Source organism: Neophocaena asiaeorientalis, unplaced genomic scaffold, assembly GCF_003031525.2.
Source record: "Neophocaena asiaeorientalis asiaeorientalis breed wild unplaced genomic scaffold, Neophocaena_asiaeorientalis_V1.1 scaffold348, whole genome shotgun sequence".
Lineage (NCBI taxonomy): Eukaryota > Metazoa > Chordata > Mammalia > Artiodactyla > Phocoenidae > Neophocaena > Neophocaena asiaeorientalis.
Genome location: NW_020172672.1, coordinates 699,143 through 705,271, shown reverse-complemented (window position 1 = coordinate 705,271; position 6,129 = coordinate 699,143). Strand labels below are relative to the sequence as shown.

General features: G+C 55.5%; 1 long non-coding RNA gene across 1 annotated transcript; it reads right to left on the bottom strand.

Annotated features, from left to right (window-relative positions):
• Positions 1-2,955: 2,955 nt before the first annotated feature.
• Positions 2,956-5,873, bottom strand: LOC112396108 (uncharacterized). Its single transcript, XR_003002498.1, has 3 exons — positions 5,844-5,873; positions 4,980-5,735; positions 2,956-3,789 (listed from the first exon to the last, which is right to left on the bottom strand). It is a non-coding gene; the product is annotated as an uncharacterized LOC112396108 (long non-coding RNA).
• Positions 5,874-6,129: the final 256 nt, after the last annotated feature.

The following is a 6,129-nucleotide window of genomic DNA, read 5'->3' as shown; positions in this document are numbered from 1 at the left end:
GTGCCCAGCGGCTGAAGCCTAAAGAGAGGCGAATCGGAGCTCAGCCTGCTGGCGGTCAGAGTGGGGCGTGAGCTCGTGGGGCTCTCTCCCTAGAGATGTGCCAGCCAAGGGTTGGTGCAGAGGACACTGGGGCACCGAGTGAAAAGGAGGCCTGTATTGTTTCAAAGGATCTCTGGTGAATCCAAATGCCCGGCTGCATGAGTAATGTTTGCAAACTGTACTTCCTTCCCACCAACAATCCATCAGCCGTGATCACTGGTGACGGAGCACACCCGGTAACTGTTTGAGAACCTTGGGGAATTCAGGTTTCCCCAGTGGAATGGAAAGAGCCTGGGCTTTGGGGTCAGGCCAACCTGGGTTGGAGTCTCCTCTTGGCCATGTCTGGCTTGGAGACTTCAGATAATTCACTCAGCTCTTGGGTGTGGGCCCCGTGCAGGTGAGTGGAGGTCAGACGCTGTTCCCGTCCCCAGGGAGCCGGCTGCCCTGTCTGTCTTCTGCCCAGCAGCGTGTTGTGAGACATACAGGGGCTAATATGGGTGGAGCCTGGGGTCAACCCAAAGCTGGTTCCCTTTTCCTTCTCTTCCTTGCAAGGAGCTCAAAGCTGCGGACGTTGGCAGGAAACCATGGGTGCCCGGAAACCTCGTGGGCCCTTATGTGAAATCTGTCCTCTTTCCTTCCCAAAGGTTGCTGAGAACGAGGCCTGCCTATCACTCCTTCCTAAGTGGCAGCCTCTCCTCTATGGCCTGTGCTTGGCTCATCCCCTCTCCACCCCCAGCCCATAACTTTTCCTTGAAGACCCTACCCATAATTTGGTGGCAGTAGGGGTGGGGAGGTGGGTGGCACTAGTAGGGCAGCCACTTTTTCTTAGCGGGCAGGGCCTCCTGTTTCTGTGCTTCTGGGTCCTGATTCTGTAGGGTTCTCAATGTCCTGGGTGGGGCGAGAAGCCTTCCAGTTTTAGAATTCACCATCAGCCTGAATGAGCGGGTATGCCACCCATTTGCTGAGGTCTGGGAGGCGGTGTCTGGTTTCTCCCCATCCCCTGAACGTTCTGTACCACACAGGCAAGTACTGTCAGGGTTGGTCTCCTTTCCTGCGTCACTGTGTCTCCCCAACCCCAGAGCAAACCCTCGAGGGCTGGGACCAGGTCATCTGATTTTCTGAATCCATCACAATGTTTAGCTCCATCTTGGGGAGACAGTAGGCACCCAATAAAAGCTCACTGCTTGATTTCTTTTCAACCTTCCTCTCACAAATCTCTTTAATTCAAGAGAAGGAGGAGTAAACAGAAAAGTGTTCACTCATTCAACCAACATCCTGCTAAAGACTCAGACTCGTGATTCACAAACTGAAACTGCCCACAGGCCTGTCTCATGTGGCCGACAGTGAGGTTTGTTGTTGTTGTTTTGTTTTAAACTACTGCAAATATTAGAAAAAAAACAACCCCGGAGATTCTACTCTGAATTTCTGGGCTCTCTTAAATGTTCGGCTGTCACTGAGCTGTGGCTGGCCCTCGTTTAGACGGACCCTCTCCAGTCCATGGCAGTCCACCTAGCTTCACGCCTCTGGGTTCCTGCCAGCCCCCTTAGGCATCTGAATTTCGTTTAAGAGCTACTGACATCAATAGGAATCCTATGGCATTTTGAGTTTAGAGACATCTGACTTCCTGGATTTATTTCCTTATCCTCTGTACGATGTGCTCCTCCAACCCAATCCAGCCCAAGATTCTTTCTCCTCTTGGTGCAACCAAATCCCATTTCTCTTGGCGGGTCCCCCTGCCTCCCGTCGCTCTTGCTGACAGAACCGCTGGAAGCGGGCTGAGCATCCCTGCCCCCAGGCCTCGCCCAGTGCGCCGGCAGCACTAGGTGGGCAGGTGTGTGTCCCAGCAGGGCCTGGCTCCAGGTTGAGCCCAGAGGCCCCAGAAGCTGCTTTGCATGTGTCAGGTACCAGGCAGCAGGGAGGCTGTGTGAGGAGACCACCCACTCCAGGGACCACTTCTCTAGAGCCTCCTTTCAAAGACACCCTGGGAAGTGACCCTCCGCTTGGCCCGGTGCAGTGACCCGAGGTTGCCCACTCTCTGAGGGCAGTAGGGACCCTGCCGAGGGCCTGCTTCCTGCCCTCCCCAGGCCCAGATTTCAAAGCTGTCGATTCACTCTTCCTTCTCCTCCCGCCCTCCTCTCCTCCCCAACATTCTTTGCTTCTTGTTTATATTGCAGAAAACATCTGCGAGAGTAAATGACTGAGATGAAAGATCTTGGCAAAGGGCTATTTTTCTTTGCTTGGCTTAAAGGGGGACAGATGAAGACTTCAGCCTCACCCTCGCCCTCCCCAGTGTGACTCCCTCCCCCACCTCCCGGGGAGGGGAGAAATGGGATCTGAATGAAGACAGACCAGAAGGTGGCCCAGCCGGCCCCAAGTCCCCAGGCAGGGGAGGTTGTTTTTCCAGTGGAACAGGCTGGCCTGGAGGAAAAGGCCCTGGAAAGAAGCTCCGAAGGCTTCTGCTTCTGCAGCTGGTTCTGCAGCGTTTTTCCCGCCGGCTCTCCGCTCTCTGCGCGCGCACTCGCTCCAGGCAGCACGGCCACATCCACCGGCAGCAGACTTTGTTCTGGGCTCCGTGGCACATTATGGAGGAGAGACCACCCCACCAGCTTTCCTCCCTCATATGCTTTCTCTCTTGACGGCTCGTACAGTTTTGCAGAGAGTGACAGCCTGGGCTTCACATCTTCTCTCCCTCCTCAAAGGAGATGTGTGATTCTGGATAAGTTAGTAATTTCTCTGATCCTCAGTTTCTCCATCTGTGAAATGGGGATAATGATACCTACTTCACACAGGATGGAACAATATAACAAAGCATGCTCCACACAAAATTGGGCACTTCATAAATACCTAGCAAATGGTGATGAGGGTGGTGGTGGTGGTAGAGATGATGACCCTATGGGAGGTGGGTGGGAGGGAAGGAGAAAGCCGATGCTGAGTCTCTAGGTGACTTTCAGGACCTCTGTCTTCCCCTCTGTAGATGGAGTTGAGTTCTTTCCCTCTCCTCTTTGTAGAGGGATTGGGATTGGGATTGTGAAGTAGGGGTGAGCAGATTCTCTTGACACACCTGAGAGGAAGGGGTGATGGGGAAACCAAGCTTCACCATTCTTAGCACCATAAGGGCCATTTCTCTTTGTGTCTTTTGGCTCCCTGGCATTTGCCAGCTCTCCTGCCTGGTCATCGTCACTAGTGGAAGGAGGTCAGGGGTCCTTGTCATCTAAATGAACCCCTGTGTCATGCACCATGGGGACAGGTCTGTCAGTGCTGGCTGGGGCTGAGTGTCCCGAGGTCTCCAGGATGCTGGCTCAGAGGCTCCCATGGGAAAAGGCAGAGAATGAGGCTGCCCTCAGAGGGTGGCTTGGGGAGCCCTTCCCACCCCATCTCACCTGCCCACCTGGCCCAGAACCTCCCTCCTTTTCCACATTGCTTGACACTCCTCCTCCTGGAGTCCTGCAGTGGCCATGGGCTCCTTGGAAAGTCCAGGGTCAGATCTTAGGAAGACATCAGTGTCTGGGACCAGGGTAAGGCAATTGCCACTTGGGAAAATAATGAGCAGAGTCTTACCAGGATGCCTGTGGGACTGGTAAGTTTTGACGCGAGTGTAGGAAAAAGAAAAGTTGGCACAGGTGAATGGCTTAGGAGGAAAGCAGCTGGCAGCAGGGGACCAGGGAGGGAAACTTCCTCTTAACCTGATCACGGTCCAGCCCGGGGAACAGCAGGCTCGCCAACACAGGCCTCACTCCGTGAAGTACAGACCTAGGAGGGAGAAGGCTGGATCTGTTTCCTCCTCCCAAACTCAGATGCTGAAGTGCCCAGACTGACCGGTGCTGGGGGAGGATGTGTCCTGGCCGAGGCAGCTACCAGCTCATCTCTGCTCCTGTGAGCTAGCCCCCTGGGGTCGGAGCCAGACTACTCAGAAACCTGGTCCCCACCAGGCTCACTTAGTATCATTATTCAACCATATATTTAATAATGGGGAAACTGAGTCAGAGAAGTCCCGCAACACGCCTCAGTCGCACAGCAGTGAGTTACAGTCAGGATGTGAACCTGGTCTGTGTGGCTTCAGAGCCTCAGTGACCCCTCTCCACTAGACCAGCACTGACCAATGGGGACGTCCCTAGCCCGGCGACTCGATTAATTCAATTAAACAAAAAGCTCAGCTCCTCAGTCCCACCAGCTACATTTCAGTGCTCAATAACCATGTACGGCTAGCAGCTGTCAGGCGGAGCGGGTACATATGGAAGCTTCCATCTTCACAGTAATTTCTATTAGGCAGAGCTGTGACTGGGCTGTGCTGACTCGCTATCCTTTTTAGCCATGCCATCTAAACCATTTTATTCAGCTACAAACTCAGCTAGTCTCCAAACACCTATGCCCTATACCCTCTCCCTGCCCACCTCATCAGTCCCCGATGGGTGGGTGGTAATTATTCACTGGCTCTGGAAACGAATAGGAGCCCTGCAGAGCAGAGGGGTCAGGGGCCAGGCACTCACCCTGTCCTCGGGCCCCTCTGCACCTTCCTTGCTGTGTCTGTGCAGAATCAGGGCCCGGTCAATCCCTCAGGGTAGCAGGGCTGTGCGGCCAACTCCCTCGCCCACTGAGGCAGGCCCAAAGGTCGCCCTTTCAATCCCTCAGCCCTCTGAATAGGCTCTGTGAGCGAGCTTTGTGCAAGAGCGTGGAGAAAGGGGCTCTGTCTGGGAGCCCGGGATCTGCTCCGAGCCCCGCACAGAGGCCAGCCCTGTGCAGCTCTGTCCAGAGAGGTCGGGGCCGGCAGGGGGCGGGGGGGCGGCAAGCGCCAGTGTCACACGTGGGCCTCCCCGTTCTCACACTGGCTCGTGTGGGATGGACAGTCACCCTCAGTTACCCGACTGGGAAAAGGGAGAGCCGCAGAATATGAGAATTAGACAAAGCTGTGGGTTTTGCCAAAGAGTCGTGTGCAGTCTTACCTGAGTCTCGCCACCATCCTGGGAGGCAGGTGGGACCCCCGAGGACCATCTCCTCTGGTGGATTGAGATGACTGATGGGCACGGAGAAACTGGCCCCGGGTCACCCAGCTAGATGGTGGCAGAGAAGGAGGCTGCCTGACGCCTCGTGAGCAGGTCGCCAGGTCTCTCAGAGGAACTGAGGGTCTCAGATCTGGACTCGCCCTGACCGAGCCCCTTTGCTCTGTGCTAGACGCATGGACCTCTTCCTTTGGGTTCTCCATTAACCGGGGCTCCCCGAAGGCAAGGACCTTTCTCTGTTCCTTGCTAAGAGCCAGTGCCTGGACCGTGCTTGGCACTAAGAGGAACCTGAACAGACGTTAGACGGATGGATGAATGGTTGGGGTTGAATGTGGCTGAATGCAGGGACAGCAGTGTCACCTGGATCCTGTCTGCTGTGAGACGGTTAACTGCCTGGGAGAAAAAGAGCTGATGCTGGAGCTGGGAAAGTACCACCACTATTCAGCATCGTCTCTATTCCCTCCTTAACAAGACACCAGGACGGAGTGAGGAGACACCACTCATTTGTACAACCAGGCCCACTGACACTGGTGCTCCCCCAGGACCCTGGATCTGAGGGCCAGCCTCTGGCTGCTCTCCTGTCCCTTGGCCTTGGGGGTTGGTTGGAAGTCAGAGGCTTGGTTCCGGGGGCTGACTTCCGGTGCAGCGAGAGGCTCCCAGGCTCCCAGCAGGCAGGCCAGGGCTGGGCGGGGCCTGTAACTGGAGCAGGAACTGCGTGTCAGAGGGGCCGGGGCTGCACGAGAAGACCTCAGCCAGGATGAAATCCATCTGCCCACCTCCCCCCACTCGCCTGCCCTCTCCCCCGACCTGCACAGGTTTGCAATTCATCCGCCGTCCTCAGATGCTGTTCCTGCTATCAGATGATGAAAATGGAGCTTCGTCTTGAAGAAAGAAAGAAGTAGCTCACTTCCCCCTTCCGAGTCCATTCGAGCCCCCTCCCTTCCCCCCTCACCATGTGTTCCTGAAACCTGGGGCTGTTCCAAGTCCTAAATGTGCTGGAAAGTATATCCCTGAGCAGCTGCGAACCTGCTCAGGCTGCAGTGGCCCGGGGTGAATCAGAAACCAAGAGACAGGCAGGCTAACAATGCAGCCC